General features: G+C 41.7%; 1 protein-coding gene across 1 annotated transcript in view; it reads left to right on the top strand.

Annotated features, from left to right (window-relative positions):
• The window catches only part of PLCE1 (phospholipase C epsilon 1), a 321538-nt gene that overhangs the window by 145754 nt on the left and 149593 nt on the right, over window positions 1-26191 (top strand). The window lies entirely within an intron of this gene.

The following is a 26191-nucleotide window of genomic DNA, read 5'->3' on the forward strand; positions in this document are numbered from 1 at the left end:
TTATTTTTGGGACAGAGAGAGACAGAGCATGAACGGGGGAGGGGCAGAGAGAGAGGGAGACACAGAATCGGAAACAGGCTCCAGGCTCTGAGCCATCAGCCCAGAGCCTGACGCGGGGCTCAAACTCACGGACCGCGAGATCGTGACCTGGCTGAAGTCGGACGCTTAACCGACTGCGCCACCCAGGTGCCCCGACAAAAACTCATTTTAAATGAACGATGAAAATTCTTGTCCATGGGAACAGTTATAGGACATAATGGAATATGCTTATAATCTGTTTCTAATACCATGTGGGTCGGTAGTAAGTATTTAAGGGGAAAAAAAGGAGACTATCTCAAGATAGTCTGAGTCATTATTTAAACTTCTGTTGGAATTGAGTCTAAAAAACAAGAAATCATAAAGAAATTGGTAATACAGTTAAAGTAGGAAGAGGGTATTTTAAGAGTATTTTGTTTTCAGTGAACTGAATTCTAACAGGAGATATTTTACCATCTTCAAGAAAGTCAGATACTTTGCTCACTAGAGGTACATATTTGGTACTTAAAGTCTTTTAACTCTGTATTTGATCATGACCACAAATTTTTAGTAATATGATTCCTATAGTATTAATCCACAAGTGATTCTATTAAGGTCTGAACAGGTGTATGCTTCAGCCCCTCTGAGGCTCTCCCTGTGAATGTTACAGTCTCCAGAAATACACTTGGTAGCAGTGGTGGGTATTTTATCTATGTATATTCAGAATTACATTTTTGCGTTAATAAGCAGAATCATCTAAAATCCATTTCAAACAGACATTTCTGTGGATTATGAAGAACACAGAAGGGAACTGAGAGTACACAAAGTTTCACAGATCTTGGCAACTCACAAGAGCTGGACTTACAAACTACCAAATTTAGAACCAGACTTTTAACTGGGGTGATCAGCTGTTAGGACCAAAGTCAGCATGTGATCCCAAGCCTGTTTGATTCCCAAATTCAAGTTCTTAAACGCTAGGAAACCATTCAGGTTCTCTCCCACTCAGGTCTCTCCCACTCAGTCTCTCTCTCTCTCTCTCTCTCTCTCTCTCTCTCACTCAGGATGTGTGTGTGTGTGTGTGTGTGTGTGTGTGTGTGTGTGTGTGTGTACATATGTGTCTAAGTACAGCATGGAACCCCTGATTTGCACGCAGGTCCATCTGACTACAAAACTGATCATTTTACTGCATACCTGTTACATCCTTGTCCTAGAGACATCTGAGGACTTCAGGGATATCTCAAGCATTCGAAGGTGTGAGCACCTATAAGGGTAGATGGGGATGTTCCCATCTATAGCTGATGTGTCATGGCACAGAATCAACCAAATGGGAGAAGAGACTCCTATTAGCTAATGAGCCAAGCAGATATGTTCCTCTCTACCAAAATAGCCACCCAGCACCCAGCACACAGAAGAGGCCCAGAAAATATTTGTTGAGTGAATGAATGAACAAACGAATACACAACTCTAAGCTAATATACAGGTGCCTGTACTAAAACCAGGAAAGAACATTTGAAGCCATCTCATTGAGTCCTCTGAGCATCACCAACATGAAAAGTTAATTCACCACGAATGACTCTTTTTCATGCATCATTTACCAAAATCATTTGGGCTGGTCCCAGCCCTGCTTAGTGTGTGACTTAAGGTAGGTGGCAGAAGGCAGAGTCCTGCCCAGTTGGGAGGTATTAACTGGTCCACAGGGAGGTGGACAGCCATGAAATGATTTCTTACTGATCTGTTTCTGTAATTCCCCAGGTGTCTTCATACCCCTAGGCCAGTTGGCACATGGTCCTGAGGGTCTGATCTCTGCAAAGTGGGCTTGCAGTGTGTTGAGAAAAGAGAAGAGGGGAAGAAGGAAGGAGGTCACCCCAACCTCAGCATTAGCCCTGCTTTGGAGGGTCTGGGGTCTCTTTCCTGAGCATAGAGATGAGGACACCTTCACTGTCCAGTCATCAAACCAGGAGAGAAGTCCTGATTTCCTCTATATGTTTGGGGGGAAGACCCTCTTCTCTATGGTTATCATACACCAGAACAGCAAGAAGAGGCCACCGGTGGTGAAAATTTATTTACTTTATAAATATTTATTAAATGCCTATACTGCCAGGTACCAAGAGTAGAGCAGACATTGCCCCTACCCACATGGAGCTTAAAGACCAATAGGAAATCAAGTATTTACAAAAACAAATGACAAATTATAACCTGATACATGCTATAAGGCATGGCTTGTGTGAGACCCTCTTAAAGGGGATTTGACCTGATCTGAGAAGGCCTTGCTGAGGCAATGATGTTTCAGCTTACAGCTAAAGGTTCAACAGATAAAAATTAAGAGAAGAAGGGTTTGAAGCACGTTCTAGACAGAAGTAATTGTATGTGCAAAGGCCCAGTGGCAGAAGGGAATATAGCAGGTTTGAGGTTTGAGAGGAAAGTGGTTTGGAGAAGTCAGAACAGTAAAGGCTAACAGTTATTGGGTGCTCACTGTGGGCAAGATGTTTTGTGACAGGTGTTTTTAAAATATCATCTAATTTAAAACTGACATCTTAACATATGAAGAAACTAAGGCTTTGAGAAGGAAAATAAATTGCCAAATAATACTGGCTCTTGTTTAGGGCCCTTGTCTTTATCCCTAGAAGCAGTGGGAAGCCATCAGAGGGTTTTAAGCAGAAGTGAACACAAGAGTGTTTCAAAAGGACAATTCTATAATTCTGATAAAAATAAACCAGAGAAGCCCCCACCTGCACTGCCTCTTCTTTTGTACCCCAAAACGTGTAAAATCATCATGGCTATTGAATCTGAAAATACATGACTATTCTGAAAAAGAGACCCAGACAGTATCAGCTAATGTGCTAATGTGGTTGTTGTGATGAGGTGGGAAAAGAGGGAATGGCCTAGTAGCCCAGCTCTCTCTACTTTCCAGCACTTGTATTCCAGCAAGTTTAGAAGAGGGCCTTGTGTGACCTAGAGAGGGAGGTTGAAGACAGTGCCCCTCCAGGCACAGAGACTTCATGCTCCCCGCCCCATGCCAAGCTCACTGAGTACTAGGACTTGAAGTCCTGTCTTACTTATACCAGGGACGCAAAACCTCCCTCATGGGCCAAATCCAGGCCATGTGTGTTTTTCTTTGACAGCTGCAGTATTTTAAAAATTGGGAAACTTTGCATTAAAATGTAGAGTGCTGGCTTCTCTGGCAGTCCTGGGCCACCACTCGCTTTTGGCCCTGTGGGCTGGCCCCTGACCCCCCCCCCCCCCCAGACAAGACACACCAGCTCCATACTCCTCCCTGGCTACACCTGGCATCTGCCTGGCCCTGCAGGCATCTACATTCGAGATTCCTGGATTATATTCTGAGATTTCCGGTCTTGGGTTTAAGAGGCTGGGATGAGAAGGGCTATAAACACAGACAGGTTGTCTTTGAACCAGTTTCTGGTTGGGGGTCTTCCTGGGAGATACAGAAGTTGTTCCTCGAAGGAAAAGCACATGATGTGAAGTGTCAGGGTCAGAATTAGTGCAGTGCCTGGGAAACAATGAGGAAATGATTCTCAGCAACAGTCTAGTGGGTGGATAAGAGAGATAAGGTTAATTTGGTAGGTGTGGTTACAATTCAGGTGAAAACCTGGACCTGAAGGATTAGAAAGAGCCATCACAGGCTCTTAGCAGGCTGAATATTAGGAAGGTCAGACCAAGAGAAGCCTGTTGGGGTTGAGAGCCTGGAGGCAGAGCCTCTGTCTGTTAGGAAAGAGAGTGGCAATTACAAACCTGAATGATTATTCCCAGATTAGGAATGGTGGACTCAAAATAAAGAGCCAGAAGCCAGTGCGAGCCCATGGAGTTTTCATTGGCACACGGCAGTGGTTACAGGAAAAAGACTAGTCTTGAAAAGTTAGCCTCACCAGGAGAAAAATGAAATGTAATAAAAATTACAGTTGGTTAAGAATGGAGGCATTTTTACTACAACACAGCACCACTGTGAAAATCTCCAAGCTCATGCCAATGGGTAGATGCTGCTAACCTTTTCCAGGAGTCAGGGCATTTGAGTGCTCTTGGCGTATTGGCCCAGCCCTTCAGGCTGGGAGCAGGGCCTCCTCCGGCTTCCATAAAGCATAGATCTTGCCCAAATGTGGAAAACCTTTAGGGACATGAAAACCATTAGGGATCCGTAGCCCTGATTTGAACCAAGCAGAATAAACAAACCCCTGCCCAAATTGGAATTTGCTGGACGCCTTTCAGAGTTATCCAAGGGGAAAGGCTGGAGGCCTCAAGGGTCTCCAAGTGGGATTATGTCTTGTTTCAGCTGCTCTGCGCCAGTCTGATGAGACCACGTGCACTTTGGTCTTTGTCCTTTTTTGAAGTATCTGAACACCTCGGTTGTAAATCCACAAATGGATTGTGTTCCAAACCTATAACATACACAATATTTCTTCCCCTGCGAATGGGATTTTAAAGCCCAAGTTAGATCTTCTGGAAGTGTGTTACATATTCAGGAACTGGGTTGGGAAAGGTCCAGAGAGCATTCACATTTTCCATACACAGGGTCTTGTTAAGTTCCCAACCTCGATTTCTATTTTCAATATCCTTTGTCACTGTTTCCAGCAAAATACTTTAGTTAGTTTTCTAATGCACAGCACCGTGTAACTTTGCATCTTGCTCCCCATAACTGTTAAGTGGCATACTTTCTTTCTTGATCCCATTAAAAAAAAAAAAAACTGGAGAGGCAAATTCATAGATAATTATGAAGGTTCATTCATTCACTAAGTACTCAACTCAGTGCCTACTGGGGGCTAGACACTGTAAGGCAGTTTGGAGACTAAGAAAGAGGAGGGAATTGAAGAAGAACAAATAATTCCCCTAACTCCCTGATACGTGTGATCCACTAAACATGGAGATGGACAGAAAGATAGGAAACCAAGAAACAGAGCAACTAAGAACCACTCCCTACGTGGTCACAGATTTAGGTGCCGCCAGAGAAGCATGGTTTGAACTAACCTTGAGCTAAACTCGAGCTCTTACTCTGTCTCTAGTCTACCTCTAGGAAATACATTGTACTGAAGCCCAATGTGGAAAACATTTACTGAGTGCTGGCCATGGCTTTGTTCTAGCTAGGGATAAAAACAATGATAAAAGGCAGTGTTCTTAATTCCTAGGAGTTGATTTAGTTGACAGATTGACATGTGAACATGTGGTTACATTGTACCATGATACATATGAGGCTAAGATTAGTGTGCACTTTGGTGACAGACAGACCTAAATCCCAGATCTGCCATGTACAAGCTGGGTGACCCAGGGTAGATTACTTAACTCCTCTGTTCGTAAGTTTCATCATCTTGCTTGTAAAATGGGGACAATGCAGATACTTGCCTCAGAGAATTAGAATGGTATGAAATAAATGAATCTAATGAACATAAGGTGATTAGCACACTCTCAAAAATAAAAACAAACAGACAAAAAAAGATGGAGCAAAGAAGGCATTCTAGAAATACTGAGAACAAAGTCTTCGAGGCAGCATGGTTCTCAGGAGGGGACTAGGAAGGGGTTGGGTTTGGCAGGAGCTGAGAGAGGGAACATGGAGAAGACTGTGGGAAATGGAGCTGTGAAGGGCGCCCTGGTCCGGAGGCTTGTCTGGAGCAGTGGGTGGGCCCTAGGTCAAGGCAGACCTCAGCAAGACAGGGCTGTCCACAACGGCTCTTCCTGACTCTTGCTTTCAGAGCTCATTTCTCCCATCCACACCCACTCCTCCCCATGATTCCAAGCCGCATCAGCCACAGACAGTGCCTCACCTGCCTGGAAGGTCTCTCTGGTCTTCCTAGCTAGCTCAGTGGAATAATGCAGAGGTAAATCTCTTTTTCTCCTTCCCTAGCTCAGGCATAAGAAAGTTGGAACTTTTAATGCAAACTCTTCCTTTCAAAAGGAAAAGAGAAAGGATGGAAGGAAGGAAGGAAGGAGAAAAGGATGGATGAAAGGTAAGGAAGGGAAATGGATACAGGAGGGGGGAGGGGAGGGATACAGATGTACTGAAATAGCTGTGTTGGGCAAAGCACAGACTTACTACCTCATTTATCAAAACTGGGTCACAGATCAGCCTTGCCAATAGATTCCACTTGTAGGACTTCCTGTTCTTCTTCCCATCCCTTCCTTTTGCTTCTTCCCTGAATGTCTAGACTTGGAGAGATTACACTGGCTGTCTGAGGAAGAATCTGTAGACATGGCTGCCACTTCCCTCCCAGAACCTTCTGACCTCTCCACAGGGGGCCCCAGGTCTTGGATCCCTTTGACCTTGGGCTGTGTCATACTCCTTTGTGCTTATCAATCTCTCCATCTGTTTATTCAGTGATAGTTACCCAGCACCCCTCTGTGGGCGTTCTGCCAGTTGCTGGAGACAGCAACATAAGGTGGAAGAGGCCCAAACAACAGTGCTATGGACTCTGAAAACAGCACTGGGAAAGGACCCAGGGCTATCCAGGGCACCTGGGTAGCACAAATATAGTATTCAAAGCTTAGTGTTTACTCGGATATAAATTTCGGTGATTTTGTTTTTCAAAAAAGTCGTTCTTGTATCTTTATCACTTTGAACCTAAAACCAAAAAGCCTGCATTGCCTTAAAAATAGTTATTAAGATTAATCTTTTCTGTACTCATTACAAATTAATGAGAAACAGTGTACTTAGGAAGTGACCGATATATAATAAAATAACTTTGATTTAGTCTTCTTTGTTGGAAATGGATTTTTGAAGTGCAGTTTCAAAGCACCACTGTAGGGGACCTCAGATCTGATTATTCAGTCTCTCCAAGCCTTAGTTTTCTGTAACCACAGTGGAAATAATAAGCTTGTCTTATAAATCAAAAGAATGCAGAGACATTTGATTTGTTGACTGTAAACCATTATACAAATATAAGCTGCCTTTGTTACTGTTATTAATAATATAATGGGAGTGTCTGGGTGGCTCAGTTGGTTCAGCATCCCAGGTGAACTCAGGTCATGATCTCACAGTTCGTGAGTTTGGGCCCTGTGTCCAGCTCTGTGCGGACAGCTCAGAGTCTGGGGCCTACTTGGGATTCTGTGTCTCCCTCTCTGCCCCTCCCCCGCTCGCTCTCCGTCTCTCTGTCTGTCTCTCTCAAAAACAAACATTAAAAAAATTAAAAGAAAAAGAGGTTAGAGTGGGAGAGAGCCAAAGCATAAGAGACTGTTAAAAACTGAGAACAAACTGAGGGTTGATGAGGGGTGGGAGGGAGGGGAGGGTGGGTGATGGGTTTTGAGGAGGGCACCTTTTGGGATGAGCACTGGGTGTTGTATGGAAACCAATTTGACAATAAATTTCATATATTGAAAAAAAAATTAAAAGAAAAATAATTGTAATGATGAGTGATAACTGTGGCTGTTGGTGAGATTTGTGAAGTCAGGGAGCTCATCCTCTGCTATGTCCAGATGCCTCTGTGTCAGTTGCTTGTAATGAAACTCCTTCTGAGCCAAGCTTCTTAGACTGTAATGAGTTTATGGGTCTCCTGGGAAACCTGTTGAAATGAGGATTTGGATTTACTAGGTCTGGGTGGGGTGAGATTCTGAATGTTCAGGAGGCTCCTTAAAATGCAGTTGCTGCTAGTCAAGGCTCTCATATTGAGTAGCAAGACTCTACATTATCTGTGAAAGCAAGCCTCCTCAGGGGACCTTCTGTGTCTCATGGCTTCTGTATCTCCCACCTTTCCCTGAGGAGAGCCTACTCACCTTCTGAGGGCCAAGAGCTTCTTTGCCAGGTCCACAGCTGGTCCTGGAGCAGGAAAGCTACCTGTTGCATAGAGCAAAGACCCCCTTCTCCAGCAGCACCCTTTGCTTGCTGCCACATGTGGGAGGCAGGGTTTGCTTTATGTTCACTTGGATGTTCAGTCCACTCTGTCTTGATGTCTACTCCTCAGCTCTGAAGATATCTTCAAAGTGGTCAGTTCACCCACTCCACTTGAACCAGTCTTTGAACCCTGGGGCACTGATCTGAACCAGTCAAGTTCACAGAAAACTAACTGGGAGCCCCAAAAGCATCTTCCCAATTTCTGAGAGCTACATGCAGCTCAACCAATTCAAGTAATACAAACAACAGGAATAATGATAACTACCATTTATTGAATCAGGAACTGCATGTCATAAACTGTCATAAGTGCTTTACCAACACCAACCCCCTTGCGACTGCATGTGGTCCCAGAACCAGCAGAAGTCTTAGGCCCACCCGAGACCTCATGAATCAGAGTCTGCATTATTTTAAACAAGAGAATCCTCGGGTAAAAACATGGGTTCAGGTCCTAGCTATGCCACCCACTCATCCCGCAACCTCAATCACTTCTCCCCTCCTTTCCATCCTCAGTCCCTTGGTCTCATTCAGTTTCAATGTCAACTTAAAAAGACTCCCAAATACTCTCCATTGATAAGGATGTTGGGAGTTCTCCCTGGTGCTCAGGATTAGTGGGCAACAACTGTAAGACTCACTCAGAGTGGCCAGAGGGGAGGTCTGGTTTATGATTATTCCTTCAAAGACAGCAGAGGCTAGCCAGTGGGTCCCTTTTGGTGAAGAAATTACAGAGTAATTAGATATGATCCACCAGCTGTTAGAGAATATAATCTCTTTGTATTACTTATGTTTATATGTGTAACTGTAGATAGAAAGGAAGTCATCCTGAAAGAAAGAACAGACCAGTGAGTAATTGGGTCTGTGACAGAGTGAAGGAGCCACATGTCTTATGTATGTTTATGACCTGTTTCCCCCTTTGCCAACTCTCATGTGCTTATAAACAAGTAAATACTAACACACTCCCAGTGCATATGACAACCTGCTCAGATTCCAGGTGGACACATGCAGGTCTTCCATTAACAGCCTAGCCACTATGCTGAGTGTTTTATGTACATCTTAAGAAATTCTGAAAACAACCTAGTGAGGTAGGATCATGATCTTCGTTTCAAAGAGGAAAGAACTGAGACTTAGTGGTTATAAGTTGGTGCCCCTATAAATTTCACCTGTTTAGGAAATTGAGAAGGGGGAAGAGAGGGGGTGGCTTTACTCTCAGTTGTTCTGAGCCATTCCCTTCTGTCCCCAAGTGTGTGTGCCCCACTCTCCAAACCCAAGCCTTTGTGGTTAGGCTAAGTGGGTGCCCCTGTTTTAGACATTTAGGGGACCTCCTTGTGATCCCACGCACTTCCAACCTCAGAGTTTTGCCAAAATGTTCATTCCATGTGTGATATTTTACTTGTGAAGAGTTTAGGAAAATTGGTTTTCCTCAAGTTCTCATATCTTTGATGATGTTTACACCCTTTCTTAGCTAGGAGTTCACAGGAAGCTGAGCAGATAGCCTGGTTTGCTCTGAAAGATTGATTACAGGGTTAAGCAACTAGAGAGTGGGGCGCAGGAATTTGAACTTGGTTCCATCCCACTTCAGAGACCTGGCACCTGAGCACTTTCCCGTTTTGCATCTGAAGCCCAGTGCTCCTCCTCCACCTGCTCCTTACCCCATGCGTCTGGTAGGAGGCACATGAGTGAAGGTCCCCAAGCCCCTTGGGTGTGCAGGCCTGGTTTGTACGGTGAGAGCCGGCAGTAGTCCAGCAGCAAGTCACGGATACCTGATGCCGTCAGCCTGAACTGTCTGTGTCCAGTGGTAGGCACCAGACCTCCTTTGTCTGTGCTGCTCAGGCTCACAGGAGAGAGGCCGACACCTGTTCTTCCAGTTCCTGTGACTGTTTTATACCAAATCAGAAAGGAACTGACCTTAGGAAGGAAGTGTGGTATTTCTCCAGGACATGTATAAACCTGTGTGTTTTCTTTACACATTTTATTGGGCTGGTTTCCACCTTTCTCCTACCTCCCACTGCCATCATGGACCATTTGGCCAAATGGCCTTTCTAACCCTTGAGATGTTGGCCTAAGAAGGGTTTTATAAGGATTCTTCTTGGTCTCTCCCAGCTGAGGACAATCAGGGGCTGTTGCAGACATCCACACAGGTGGTCGTTGAGAGAAAGCAATGAAAATGGGAAGGAAGGGACCAAATCTTGGGACAACTGGTGGAGGAATGGATTTGAACTCTGCCCAGGACATTGAAGCATAACAGCTGCCTCCGAGAGTTTGGAGCTGGGGAGATGAAAGTGGTACCATAAAAAGAAAGTGAAAAGTTATATCCAGTTTGGATATCTTGACTTTGAGATGCTGGGATGTTGAAGTAGATGCCTCCAAAAGCATCAGCATTAGATCTGAGGGAGAGGTCAGAACTGGAATTCTATATTTGCAAGTCACCTGCTTAGCTATGATGGTGACAGTTTGAGATGAGCCTTTCTGGAGGAGAGAGAGAAAGACAAACAGAGAACTGAGACGTGGACAGTTCAGGCTGAGGGGCTGCAAGGGAGTACAGAAACCACTGGCATAACTGGAGAGTTAAGAGGAAACTAAGATAATAGTGTCGTGCCTTGAGCCGGGACTCAAGAAGGTCCATGGTGTTGGGCTTAGACTGGTGGATTACCAAGCTCACTCTACATAACATCTCTCTGTTGGTTATAATGTATCAAGTCATTATGTCCTCCAGTCTGTTGTTAGCTACTGTGGCAAAGCTATTTTTTCCCTATAATGGTGGGTTTGATTTTTGTCAGTAACTACTTCTACTTACATCATCAAACATAGTCAAAAAGCCATTGACTGGCATCATTAAATACGAAACAGTTCCTGTACAGCCTCATCCACAACTAGATTGAATTCCCATAGTAAGTACTTAATGAGTACCTGATTTGAAGTAGTACTTGGTCAACAAGCAAGAGAGACATTGTGAACCCTATGACCTTTCAGGTTTGGCTCCCATTTCAGTTGAAAAGGAGAAATAGATAGTTTGAGTATGTGCATAAATTAACCTCAGGTACCCAAAGTATAAAAAATGGTAAAGAGATTGGGGAGTCAAATGGGTCTGAGCCATAATCCTGGCCTCGCTACATATTACCTGTGAATAATTAGGCATGTAACTTAGCCTCTCTGAGTTTCCTTGGCTGTAAAATGGAATACTAATTGTATATAGGCCACAGAGTTGCTGATAGGGCTAAAGGAGATAATTAAATAAAATGTGAATAAGTAATACTATCAGTAACATTTTATTGCCTTTTATGGGAAAAGAAATTTCCAGGTCCATATGTGTTTTTCTTATTAAGTGACTTTGACCTACCCAAAAGTCTGGTCCAGGTCATTTCTGCAATAATATGTACTAAATTAGAAATAACATGCACCAGTTTTCTTTTAAGTCATAGAGCTATTTTAATTGATACTCATATCGTCAGGGGTTGAAACCGTGATTATAATAACAAACAATAATACAGAGTGCATGCTCAACATGAATTTTAAAAATATATATTTCCTTGAAACAAACATAATTTTTAAAAATATCAGAGTGTTTGTGATTTGAAGTCATGGTTACAGTCACGTCCCAGTTTGCCATCTGTTCTTGTCCAATGTACAGGTCCAATTTAGGGATAGAATTGCAGATAGACAATAAATAGATGTTGGTCTTGTACAATGCTTTTCTCAGACTGTACTTAAGCCATGTAATATATTAATATAAAACCAAATGTACAGGTAAAAGGTATGAAAAACAATCGAAGTAATACAGCATATTAATAGCATAATGGATAACAACCACATGATCATCTCAATAGATGCAGAAAAACATTTGACAAAATCTGATCCCCTCTTATGAAAAAACACCTAACAAAATAGGAGTAGAAGAGAACATCCCCAACCTGACAAAGTGCATCTGTGAAAAACCCACAGTTAACATGATGCATAGTGGTAGAAACCTGAAAGCTTTCCACCTAAAATCGGGAACCAGACAATCATATCTATTCTCACCACTTCTATTCAACATTGTATTGGAGATTTTCGCCAGGGCCGTTAGGCAAGGAAAAGAAATAAAAGGCATCCAGATTGGAAAGGAATCAGTTAGACTCTCTCTGTTATCAGATAACATGACCTTATATATAGAAAATCCTAAGGAATCCACTGAAACACTACTAAGAACTAATATATTAGTTCAGCAAGTTAGCAGGATATAAACTCAGCTGTATTTCTGTGCACTAGGCACAAACAATTGGAAAGCGGAGTTAAGAAAACAATTCCATTTCCAATAGTATCAAAAACCATAAAATACAATATGCCTGGGTGGCTCAGTTGGTTTAGCATCTGACTCTTGATCTTAGCTCAGGTCTTGATCTCAGGGTCGTGAGTTCAAGCCCTGCATTGGGCTCCATGCTGGGTGTGAAGCCTACTTTAAAAAATAATAAAATAAAATAAAATAAAATAAAATAAAATAAGATAAAATAAAATAAAATACTGGAGAATAAATTTAACAAAATAATTGTAAGACTTATATACTAAAAATTACAAAACATTGTTGAAAGAAATTGCATAAGACCTAAATAAATGGAAAGACATCCTTATGTTCACAGATTAGAGGGTTAATATTGTTAAGATCACAGTACTCCCCCAAACAATCTACCGATTCAATGTTATCCCTATCAAAAATCCAGTTGCCTTTTTTGCAGAAATTAACAAGCTGATTCTAACATTCATTTGGACTTTCAAGGGAGCTGGAATAGCCAAAATGAGTTTTTAAAAGAATAAAGTTGGACTCACATTTCTGATTTCTAAACTTATTATAGTAATCAAAACAGTGTGGTACTGTCATAATGGCAGACATAGAACATACAGTCCAGAAATAAACCTTAGAATATCTGGTCAAATTATTATCAAGTAGGGTGCCAAGACCATTCAATGGAGAAAGGACAGTCTTTTCAACAAATAGTGCTGGGGTGCCTGGGAGGCTCAGTTGGTTAAGTGTCCAACTCTTGATTTTGACTCAGGTCATGATCTCATGGTTCATGGGTTCGAGCCCAGTGTTGGGCTCTGTGCTGACAGCGCAGAAACTATTTGGGATTCTCTCTCTGCCTGTCTCTCTCTCTCTCTCTCTCAAAAATAAATAAATAAACATTTAGGAAACAACCAAATAGTGCTAAGATAATTGAATATCCATGTGTAAATATGAAGTTGGACCCTTACTTTGCACAATATACAGAAATTAACTCAAATAGACCAAAGACCTAAATGTAAGGTCTAAAACTATGAAACACAAGGGGAAAGCTTCATGACATCGGATTTAGCAATGATTTCTTTTTTTAAAAAACATTGATTATTATTTATTTTCAAGAGAGAGAGAAAGAGAGAGAGAGACAAAGCACGAGCAGGGGAAGGGCAGAGAGAGAGGGAAACGTGGAATCCGAAGCAGGCTCTGGGCTCTGAGCTGTCAGCACAGAGCCTGACACAGGGCTTAAACCCACGAACTGCGAGATCATGACACAAGCTGAAGTTGGATGTTTAACCAACTGAGCCACTCAGGCACCCCGTGGCAATGATTTCTTGGATATGACCTCAAAAGTACAGGCAACAAAAGAAAAAATAGGTAAATGGGACTTTATCAAAATTAAAAGCTTTTCAGTGGAGTAGAAAGGCAATCCACAGAATGGGCTAAAATATTTGCAAAGTACATATATAAGAAATTAATATCCAGAATATATATAAAACTCAACTACAAAAAGACAAACAGTCCAATTCAAAAATGGGGAAAGGACTTGAATAGGTTTATCTCCAAAGAAAATATGCACATGGCCAATAAGCACATGAAAAGATTCTCAACATCATTAGTCATTAGGGAAATGCAAATCAGAACCATAAGATAACCACTTCAAAGCCACTAGGATGGCTATAAATTTAAAAAAAAGAAAAATGTTTACCTGGAGGTAGAGAAATTGGAGCCCTATACACTAATGATGGGAATGTAAATTGGTGCAGCCAGTATAGAAAACAATTTGGGCACTCTTCAAAAAAATGCTAAACATAAAGTTACCATATGATCTAGCAATTCCAGTCCTAGGTATTTACCCAAGAGAAATGAAAAACTATTCCCATAAAAGTTTTTGCACATATGTTCATAATAGCATTATTCATGATAGCCAAAAAATGGAAACAACCCAAATGTCCATCAACAAATGAATAAACAAAATTTGATATATACATAAAATGGAATATTATTCAGCCATAAAAAGGAATGAAGTTCTCGGGGTTCCTGGGTGGCTCAGCTGGTTAAGCGTCTGACTTCGACTCAGGTCATGATCTCACAGTCAATGAGTTCAAGCCCCGCATCAGATTCTATGCTGACAGTACAGAGCCTGTTTGGGTTTCTCTTTCTGTGTCCCTCCCCCATTCACACTTGCCTGTGTTCTCTCTCTCCTTCTCTCTCTCTCTCTCAAAATAAATAAATAAACTTAAAAAATATATAGTGATGAACCTGGAAAACATTATAAGTGGGAGAACCCAGACAGAAAAGGCCACATATTATATAATTCAGTTACATGAAACATGCAAAGTAGGCAAATTCATAGAGACAGAAGGTAGAATAGTGGCTGTTGGGATGATGTGAGGAGGGGCCCATGGGAAATGTTTGCTCATGTGTATAGGGGTGATAAAAATGTTTAAAAATTGACTAGGGTGACACGTTGGGCTGACAGCTCAGAGCCTGGAGCCTGCTTCGGATTCTGTGTCTCCCTCGCTCTCTCTACCCCTCCTCAACTTGTGCTCTGTCTCTCTCTCTCTCTCTCAAAAAGTGAATAAATATTAAAAAAAAATTAAAAAAATTGACTAGGGTGACAGTTGTGCAACTCTGTGAATATACAAAAAAAAAACCCTCACTGAATTGTACACTTTCAAAAATGAATTTTGTAGTATGTGAATTTTATCTTAACTTAAAAGAAGGGACATAAATAGCTCAGCAATATTTTAGCATGGAAGGATTTAACTCTGACACTGCTCTGACATCTTGATGGGGTTTGCTGATAATTCCAGGCAAGAAAGGGTATGAATGTTCTCTTTGCAGAGGGAAGAGCTGTAGAGTTAGGAACAGCAGGGGTTTCAGTTTGGGGCGCAGGGAGCAGGGAGAGGTGCTTTTGTTTTAATTGGGTAATCTGTTAGTACAATGTATGGCAAGATGTTACAGATGTTTCTTTTCATATGAACAAATGAGGTATCATTAGGGATCTTTAAAAATTTTTTTTTATTATAGTAGGCATCACACCAGAGGTTACAGATTTCAGGTTATAAAAACAAAGCAAAAGTTTCCATAGTCTGAAATGATTTGATACATGACTAAGTCTTTTCCTCTGGCTTCTAAGATGAAAGGCCCCAGAGCTCCTTCTTCCTCTTTCAAATGATGAATCAATGATGATGATAAAAATGACTACTGAAAGCTGAATATTAAACCTCTTACTTGCATTTTCTCATTTTAATTTCCCCATCATCACTGACATGGTGGTTGAGCATTTACCCAAAGTCATACAGCAAGTCAGTGCCAGACCTGGGCTGCAGCCTCACACCTGTGTGATCCCAAGACCTCACTCATAACCACTGGACTATGCCCTTGGCTTCCTCCAGGGAAGATTCCCCCCAAGGTTTACAGCACCTGGGATTCCAGCCACACCAAGTAGGGGAGGCAGTAGTGTTGGAGAGGGAACACTGTGAGCTGGGGAGTCCAGGACCTGATTCTAGTCTGGCTTTACCCTAATCAACCGTGTGACCTTGGGCAAGAAGCTTGACCTCAGAGAGGCATAGTTTCCTGATTTGTGAAGTGTAGGAAATTTATCCCAAGGATCCCTGTAGTTCCTTCTAACTTGAGCGTTTGGTCTGAGTCCAGCTTGGTTTACTAACACTAAGAAAACGTCAGATTCAGTTGTAACAGAGACACTAAGGAACAAAAACCTTCGAGTCAGTATAGGATGGTGACTTGGGGAGCCTGGTCTTTGGTGACAGTCTGATATGGCACTGGTTCCATCACTAATCTCAGTGTGATGTTGAGCAAGTTTCCTTAATCTCTGTCCCTGTCTGCTAAAATGGGGATAATAATAGCATAGAGTGCTATGCCATCTGCACAGAGTGGTTGTGAGGACTGAGTAAGATTTCTGTAGGTACGAGTACATAGTAAGTACTAGTTATTATCTATTACTAATAACATAGTAGTCATTATTACATATTATTTAATAATTATGGATTTATGATTATTACCATTGATGGTTATAATTATAATATAGAGACACTGAATCCTTAAGGGTAATTAGTGTGTGTTTAAGTAGCCCAGCCAAGCCAGACTCTGGAATTTAGGTGGCCTACATGGGCTCAGTTCTAGAACTATCCACATCTATTGGGTCAACCATCCCTCAGGAGTGTGCTGCTGGGTAAAAGAGCATTAGATTGTCACTAACACTCCAGACTTCCCTATTACCTTTGAGTGACTAATGCCATTTTCCTCTAACAGCACAGCACATTATCACAGCTTGCCATATGAATTTTGGATGAATTAATTTTGTTTACCCAAAGTAGTCAGGAATAGATAGGCAGTCAATGAGAGATACTGATAAAACAGTTAGTTAATGCGCTGTAAAAAGAAAAGAAACTTCTGCTGCCTGGTAGTTTCCCAACATGGGTGGGAAATTCTTCTGTCTTTCAGTGTTACTAGATAATACTATAAGCACAGATGATGTATTTATAATACTCTTTATCATGGTATTATTTATGGTGGTAAAAAATTATAAACACAACATTAACTACTAGAGAGCCATTAAAATCAAATACTAGAAAGCTAGTTTTAGAGCTGGGGAAATGTGCACTGGAGAGTAAGTTTTTTTAAAGGGTTAGAAAAAAGTATGTGGCCCTGCTAGGAATTTACCCAGGGGATACAGGAGTGCTGATGCATAGGGGCACATGTACCCCAATGTTTACAGCGGTGCTTTCAACAATAGCCAAATTACAGGAAGAGCCTAAATGTCCATCAACTGACGAATGGATAAAGATGTGATTTATATATACAATGGAATACTACTTGGCAATGAGGAAGAATGAAATCTGGCCATGTGCAGCAATGTGGATGGAACTTATGCTAAGTGAAATAAGTCAGTCAGAGAAAGACACATACCATATGTTTTCACTCATATGTAGATCTTGAGACACTTAACAGAAGACCATGGGGGAGGGGAAGGGGAAAAAAAAGTTACAGAGAGGGAGGGAGGCAAACCGTAAGAGACTCTTAAATACTGAGAACAAACTGAGGGTTGATGGGGGGTGGGGGAGAGGGGAAAGTAGGTGATGGGCACTGAGGAGGGCACTTGTTGGGATGAGCACTGGGTGTTGTATGGAAACCAATCTGACAATAAATTATATTAAAAAAAGAAAAAGAGAGAAAAAAGTATGTGCCCTAAGTTGGTAAATACTGTGTGTATTTATAGAAAAAAAAATCATATGCTGCAACAAAACTATTAGGAGAGATTGTCTCTGGGTATGGGATTATTGATTATTTTAATTTTCCTCTTTATGCTTCTCTAAATTTTCAGTACTTTCACAGTGAGCTCATATTTCTTTGAAAATCCAAGTGCAGAAGTTATTTTTTATTAATAAGAATTGTGAGGTTTTTTTTTTTTCTGCTATGAAGCTTTTCAGTCCAGTAAACTGTTTTATCTGAATATGGTTTAAATAACAATTGAGGCTTAAGGTTTTATCTTCTTTTTTTTAAGTACTGACTTAGAAATAACATGCTCCATTGATTTTGTGAACTCATCTTTTTCATTGTAGTATTGAGGACAGGCCAGACACATTTGTTGCAAGATTGATTTCTTACTCTGAAAACCAATAACAGATAATGAGAAAGAATCACCAATTACCTAACCTCTCTGTAAACCCATTACTTCCCTGTTGAAAAGCAATTTTCAACTCTGCCTGAGATTAGTGTCTTTAAGCCAACTCTAAATCTTTTGCAAAAAGAAATTAACATCCTTCCTCTGCTGTCTTACTTTATAATTGGTATTGTACCACTCACAGCCCATTTTTTTTTTTAATTTTTTTTTCAACGTTTTTTATTTATTTTGGGACAGAGAGAGACAGAGCATGAACGGGGGAGGGGCAGAGAGAGAGGGAGACACAGAATCGGAAACAGGCTCCAGGCTCTGAGCCATCAGCCCAGAGCCTGACGCGGGGCTCGAACTCACGGACCGCGAGATCGTGACCTGGCTGAAGTCGGACGCTTAACCGACTGCGCCACCCAGGCGCCCCATCACAGTCCATTAAATGTGCAATTGATAAATCAAATGCTTAACTTAAAAAAATAAAGGGACTGTCTACAAAATTAATCAAATCAAACAAAAATGGATAAAGTAGATACCATAAAAATTTTTTCTACTTTCTTCCCTAATTTTAATTTGAAGTAACTTTTCAAAAACAATATTTAAGGGGCGCCTGGGTGGCGCAGTCGGTTAAGCGTCCGACTTCAGCCAGGTCACGATCTCGCGGTCCGTGAGTTCGAGCCCCGCGTCGGGCTCTGGGCTGATGGCTCAGAGCCTGGAGCCTGTTTCCGATTCTGTGTCTCCCTCTCTCTCTGCCCCTCCCCCGTTCATGCTCTGTCTCTCTGTCCCAAAAATAAATAAAAAACGTTGAAAAAAAAAAAATTAAAAAAAAAAAAAAAAAAACAATATTTAAGTATTTATTGGAAAAAAATCTGAACAGCTCAGATGCTGAACCAGCTTGTGTCCGTAAGAAGACTGAGATTTTGTTTTCTGGATGAATTTTTCAGTTATCATTTTGATATATTTTTAAAACACTTTACTTGTACAGTAGAAAATAGTTTTAAAAAAACAAAATGCAATCTGTAAACACTTACTAGTTTGGTATATACTGGACAGATACGCAAACATATGCCTACATTTGTAAAATTATTTTTCCTCCTAATAGGATCATATTTTGTTGTTCCCAACTTGGCAATTTTTTCCCCGAAATTTATCGTGAAAAATTTTCAATGTCGGTATGTGTAAATTTGCCTCACTCTATTTTTTTGCAAGAATTCCTGTCAGGTAAAATCCTGGAAGTGGTATTGTTAGGACAAAGGATGTGCTGTTTAAGTTTTGGTTTGCCTTCCCAGAAAGCTGTGCCCGCTTCACCAACACTCAGAGAGCGAGAAGGAAAGGTGAGTTCCAGAAGCAGAGCTCTTGGCAGCTACTCTGGAAGGTTTACCTTGGCTCAAAAACAAACAAATGTTAAGTGACCATCAAAATCTAACACAAGTTCTATGCTCTATTTTCCGTTGAAGTCACATTCCTGTAAGGCATAATCCTGCTATTAAACAATAAAAATTCAACTCAGTAAATTTGAAGATCTCAGTGGTTTTATTAAGCTACTCGTTTGTGAGTGGGCAGCATCCCACCTAGCAAGTATAGCAGAACTCCTGGGAGGAGTTGTACAAAACCCAATGCTTTTATAGGAAGCTGGGTGAGGCATGGGGGTTATTAGTAAAAGAAAAGAAGGATTGTTTCAGGCAAGGTCACCTTCCCTTGGGGGAAAGGGCGGGGGTCTTATTAGGTGGATTACTTCATGTTTTGGTGGTGGGGGGGTGATAGAGAGGGCCCACATGACTGATTACTTCAAGGTGGGGGGAGGGTGATAACCAGAAAATTCCAGATTGATTGGCTTAAAATTCCATTCCTAGAGAGGTTGAAAGTGCAATTAAATCTTGGTTTGCCCTCCTGGGGGCAAGTGACTCCACCTTGGGCCTATGGCTTTTTTTTTTTTTTTTTTTTTTTAACAGACCGAGCAGGAAATCAGGGGACTCCATCTTCCCTGCAAAAGATCCCTCAGAATGCTGAGGGTAACAGAGGGCTGACCTTTGAAGTCAGAGCTGAATTTTAGTTCCATCTCCATATCAGTTGCAGAGTGTCTTCAGATAAATTGCTTGACATCTCTGACTTTTGTTTTGTCACCTATAGAATAGGGATAATCACACTTGTCTTACAACCTTCTTTGTAAGAATTAAATGAGTTTCTTGATGCAAAGGGCTAATAAATGGTAGAGAGGAAGAGGTAGGTGATAGGTATTGCTAAGAAAAGGGCATCCTAGATGGTAAAGTTTTAAAAACTTTTGCAAAAATCCTTGATTAGGGGTGCCTGGGGGTTCAGTCAGTTAGGCGTCCAACTCTTGATCTCATCGTTGGTGAGTTCGAGCCCCTCAGTGTGGAGCCTGCTTGGGATTCTCTCTCTCTCTCTCTCTCTCTCTCTCTCTCTCTGCCCCTCCCCTGCTTGAGTTCTCTCCCTCTCTCTCTCCCTCTCTCTGTCTCAAAATAAATAAATAAACTTTAAAATAAAGGAAAACACTTGATGAAATTGCTAACATTCTAGTTAATATATGCTATGTAATACTATACCTTCTTCACGCCACCCACCATTGCCCTCCTCCCCCACCAGCACTATATTATTGTTTATCTGTCTCCTGTCCTACAGTGTTGTGTGTAAACAAAGATCTTTTCTTGTTCACTAAATCCCAACATCAATGTAGCCTGAAACAATCTTGCACATAGTAGGCACTGAATAAAGAATGAATGAAATTTCTACTTAAGCCTTTCTTAAACCCATTCAGATGTATTAAGGCCTGCCCTTGGACACAGATCGCCCCCAAGGTAACTCAGGCTTGGCTGGGAGTAATGCAGAGTACTGGGCCAGGAGCCAGAATCTTCTGATGCCCACTCAGCTTTTGCCTGTTCCAGGGCTGACCATTCACAAACTGGATTCTTGGGCAAGGCACATAATGCCTGCCTGTCATGACATCCTCACATTATGCTAGAGATTATATGAGATTCGTTGGTAGACCAAGAAAGACCAAATGCCTTTAGTTTTAATACAGACCAAAAAGCAAAAAGAAAAATAAATGGGAAATGGCAGGTTTTGCTGAGCTCAAGTCCAAGCCCACAGAACTACTTTCCGGGCAAGTACGAACCCTGGGGCAGGGGGTAGGTTTCTGGGGGAGGGAGTTCCCCAGTGACACTATACCCCAGAGCACTAGGGGAACAATTATCCAGAAAAAATGCTCATCAAGTTTAGAGGCTTTTCTGTGTTTTTCTGGACTGTACAATTTGTAGACAGCCCCCGGGAATAGCAGCTTATAATCAAAATCAGGGACTTTCTGATTACCAGAAAGGAAGCAAGAAACGAGAGGACTCTGGGGATGGCAGGGTGGATGCCTCTGAAAACAGCATCCCTTAAGGGAAGACATGGCCCAGATTTCCCTCTCTCGAGGCAGGCTGATTGCTTATATCCAACTGGAGACCCCAAAGTCTAGGATGATATATTTTTATGTATGTGTTTTGATCCTCCCACTACCCACATGGTTTCTTCATAGAGTCCCAGCAACAAAGCAGACTAAACTTCCCTGGACACTACCTAACCTCACGAACACCTTAAGCCCTGTTCTCCCATTGAGAATCACTGAGTGTGACAAGTTCTGAAGGGACTGTAATTCCCATGTAAATGATATATAGACATCAAGCTTGAGGAAAGCTACTGCGTCCTATGATAGTATTGTCCCCTTGTGGGAATTATTAAAGGCTCTGAGAAGTACTGCAGTTAAAATAGTGGTGGTGTGGGGGAAGGAATCTTGTTTAACTTTGTTTAACCCAATATGTCTCTAAATTATTAACCAAGAAACCATGCTCTGCATAAAAATCACTGTAATAGTCTTTGGAAAATACTCGCTTAAAGCATAGGAACATCCTTTTGAACTTATAAGAAGGAAAGGAAAGGGCACTTGTAAGTTTCTGGGTGCTATATTCTAATATAGTTGTAGTGATTGAAGTGATGGTTCCAGACTGACCAAGGGGAGAACTACTTGCACTCTAAGGTCAAATCCTTACCTTTGGAGTTTGAACAGTTTATTTGATCAGATCATTCCAAAGAACAAGCACTAGAAGTTGATTTATATTAATATCACTCTAGATGCGTCTAAAAACCAGAATGTCAGTATGGCATTCTGTTGTTCCAAGAGATCATATGCTGAGCGATCAGCACATGACCTCTAAAGTCCCGTAGACCCTGATTCAAATCTCTGCTCCTGGTGTATTTCTTATGTGACCTCTCATGTGAGCTTCACGTAATAATACTATCGACTCCCTGAATTAATTGATATGAAATGTTTAGTTCAGGAAGCTAATATCGAGCAGGGAATCAGAATTTGAAGATACTGGGTCTCGTGGTAAATATTTCCAAGTTGGGACTGTGTCCAGAGATACAACCCTATTCTACTATAGAATAGCAAGTAACTGAAGAACATAGAGCTACGAGCAAACATTGACTGTGGATTAGGTACGTAATTTTATTCACCATGAACTTTCTAAAATTTTTTTCACAAGAGAAGAACTGTAGCATCCAGGGGGCTTTATGAATTTTGCTCCACAATTAATAAGGAAGCATCAAGGGTCATGGAGCCCTGGGTTTTTCATCCATTGTAGAGTTGTCCATCTTGCAGACGATTGGCAGGGGGGTAGTGTGAGGATGACTTAGAGCTGGGAGCTGGGGCCATGTGGCATGTGAAAGGCAAGGAGGTTATACGGAGAGCTCAGCAAGAATGAGAAAAAGTGGAAAGTTTCTAACAGCTGCTAAAAGTGTGGAAATTGTGGGACAGAAAATTATGTCCCAAGATTTCTGGGATATGTCTTCATGGGGCATGATGTAAAACCCTGAGTACTTCTGCTTTAAGGAAACCTACACAAAAGGTCTACATTATGTTTCTAGGATTCTAACGTCAGATTTGTGTTTCCTTTGAGTGTGATGTTATGTTTATACTTAGACACCTGGGGCCATGGCATTTATTGGGGTTACAATGACCAGGCGTCTTTTTCTTCTTTCATTCAATTTTTTTAGGTCTCCTTTATTGCTCTCTCACCAGCCAGCAGACTCTATTCATCAGAGCATGTGATTCCTATCTCAAGATATATTGCATTTATAATATATTATCTTACATCATTTGTATAGCTTATTAAATTTTCTCTTACATATTAGATAAGTGATTTCACAAGATATAGGAGCTCCTTTTCTTTCACAGAGTGTTATACTTTGAAATCATGTTTCAGAGTTGGTTACTTCTGGGAAGACTTCCCATATATGGCTAATTCCACTGTACATAAATTATCAATATCCAGAAGCTGCTGTCTGCTTGTCATCAGGCCACATTCTGACTCAATTTTCAGGAAATCCAGTTCTTTCTAAAGCATTCAGAAAGTTGGAGAGCAAAGCCATGTGGGCCATGTAGATTTGGACACTTGCTGTATTTTAATTAATTTCAAATAAGAGCTTAGAGAGAGCCAAATATAATTTGGTATCCCTTACTTTCCACTGTAGTTGATTTTTGGTAGGTTGGTCCAAAAGACGGATAAAGATGGCTACAATAAATCATTGTATTCCTTAGTCACCCGTTTGCCTTTTAGAATCAAAGAAAAACAATAATTTGGATACTACAGTTTTTATACAGAAGACAAAACAGAAAGTTCTGACTGGAATATATTCAAAATAGGATCAGGAGATCAGTGGAGAGCAGTGTAGTTCAAACTTTAAAGTTTTCTCCTCACAATTTTTGTTAGATTGTCACTGAGAGCACTCTTGCAAAAGGGGAGCAACTTAATTAAATAGCAAGTATCACCAAGAACTTTTCCTGAGCTATGCTTCAGAGGTGGTGGCTGAGCTGCATGGGACAGGATGGGTCAAGAGAAGAATGGCAGAGCCCAGACCATCAACAGAGATGCCCTGTCAACGGGGTGGTCTACGAACTAGGAGCTCCCAGGGCAGACCTGGTTTATGTCTTTCTCTCCCACATCATTACAGATTTATTAATTTGGGCAGACGGTATGGCCTACTTTTGGATCAGAAGATATGGTCACCATACTTACAGAGGAAAGTACACTGCCCTTCCCAGAAGGTACACAATGAAGGGAAGGCTAGAGAAGATGTGGACTTTAAGAGAGAAGGGAAGTTTTATTAGTTTGTTTTTAAGGGTAAAGGAAACTGAACACTTGTGTAAGCAAAAAAGAATCCGAGGAAAGAAAGGGACTGATGGTGGACATAACCACAGAGGCAAGTTGAATAAACTTAATCACAAACCTAGGTGGGCCTTGGGGAGGAGGAAGTACACACCTTTCTCAGAGAAGGAGGAGAAACGTAAGAAATAGGGCCATTTGAATTCACAGAAGTAGTCCCTGACACTTGGCAGTTATCATAGTGTATAAACATGTAGTAGGTATCAAACGTGGTAGCTATGCTTGTGGTGAGCACAGCATAGTATTCAAACTTGTTAAATCACTGTGTTGTACACCTGAAACTAATGTAACATTGTGTGTCAACTACACTCAAAAAAATTTTTTTAAGAAATAAATAAATATAAGGAAAATACAGGTGGGTTTGGGAGTGTCAGAAGAATAGAACAGCTCTACTGCAGAGGTAAAGAGGACAGTGAGTTATTTAGGAAAACAATTTAAAAATTCATGTCAAGTCTGAAACTGCCCTGAAAGCCCAGCTGAAGTTACATAACATAAATTAGCAAGCATCCCATCACCAAGTAACATCAATGTCATTGTCATCATATAGCAGCCCAGAAGCCAATTATGCATGGTTGAGTTTGCCAAACATTGAGGATTGGGAAGTAAGTACGTTGGTGGAAAGTCAAGGTGACTCGGGAGGGCATCTTGGGTGTTGTGGGCGCCATGTTAAAACTCTAAGGATGTTGGGGCGCCTGGGTGGCGCAGTCGGTTAAGCGTCCGACTTCAGCCAGGTCACGATCTCGCGGTCCGTGAGTTCGAGCCCCGCGTCGGGCTCTGGGCTGATGGCTCAGAGCCTGGAGCCTGCTTCCGATTCTGTGTCTCCCTCTCTCTCTGCGCCTCCCCCGTTCATGCTCTGTCTCTCTCTGTCCCCAAAATAAATAAAAACGTTGAAAAAAAATTAAAAAAAAAAAAAAAACAAACAAAAAACTCTAAGGATGCACCCAGACTAAGGCCAGGAACTAGAAGTCTGCCAAAGACAGAGAAGGTTTAGTAGAAAGGGCAGAAGGGAAAAGCAGTCAGATTCAAGGCCAAGGACTTCAGGGTTCAGTACTACAGGGATGGAGCACTTTGGAGTGATGATTCCAAGGCTGTCAACAATAGAGATTTTAAAAAGAGTCAAGGATGCTAAGGTTTGAATGTTGACGAAGCCTTCCTTTTTCACTTTTTTTCCAACTTTATTTGTTTATTTTGAGAGAGAGTGAGAGAGTAGGGGAGGGGCAGAGAGAGAGGCAGAGAGAGAATCACCAGCAGGCTCTGCATTGCCAGTGCAGAGCCCAACTCAGGGCTTGAACTCACAAACCATGAGATCATGACATGAGGCAAAATCCAGAGTCACTTAACTGACTGAGCCACCCAGGTGCCTGGACAAAGTCCTCCTCATGAACTTTACCATTGTCCAGTGTCCAAGCCAGATGAACGTCGGCAATGAGGAATGCCATGCCATCTGAAGGGCTTTATTCTGCCAAAGGGCCAATAAGGCTGTTTTAAGAAATCAGGAATGTAAGAAAGATTCTGGGGAAATAAAATGTGGTCCCCTCATGAACCACTATAAGAAGCATGAAGAGGAGCTGGCCAGGAAGGGACCTCTGGGAAGGAAAAGGTGTGAACTGGATGAGGAGTAGGAGCAGTTTGGCCCGCATGCAGATCAACGTTTCCTGAGGGGCTCCCAGCAGCTCTGATCTACACAGAGTGGCTTAGTAGGTGTGATATGTAAAATGTGACTCTGGGGAAGCACTGGATTAAGCAATGTAAATGGATTTCTTTACTGCAAGACCCCTTAGAGCCTTTAACAGTATACCTGTGTGCCTCGTGTTTCCAGGAAGAGGATTTGTGACATGAATACATGACATTTCCCCAACTTAGCCACAAAACTGATCATACTTGGGACATTCTGTTCTAGTGCCCATCATAGGTTTTTGAATAACTTTTTAAATGGGTGGATGGATGGATGGATGGTTGGTTAAGTAGATGAATGAATGAATGAATGAATGAATGAATGACTTGTAGGCAGGAAATTAAGAGACAGATAGGGAGGGGCGCCTGGGTGGCTCAGTCGGTTGAACGTCCGACCTCGGCTCAGGTTACGATCTCGCGGTCTGTGAGTTTGAGCCCCACGTCAGGCTCTGGGCTAATGGCTCAGAGCCTGGAGCCTGCTTCTGATTCTGTGTCTCCCTCTCTCTGCCCCTCCCCCATTCATGCTCTGTCTCTCTCTGTCTCAAAAATAAATAAACGTTAAAAAAATTAAA

This window comes from Lynx rufus, unplaced genomic scaffold (assembly GCF_022079265.1).
Source record: "Lynx rufus isolate CCGP_SWC_20201006 ecotype Redwood Valley unplaced genomic scaffold, mLynRuf1.p SCAF_11, whole genome shotgun sequence".
NCBI classification, from domain to species: Eukaryota; Metazoa; Chordata; class Mammalia; order Carnivora; family Felidae; genus Lynx; species Lynx rufus.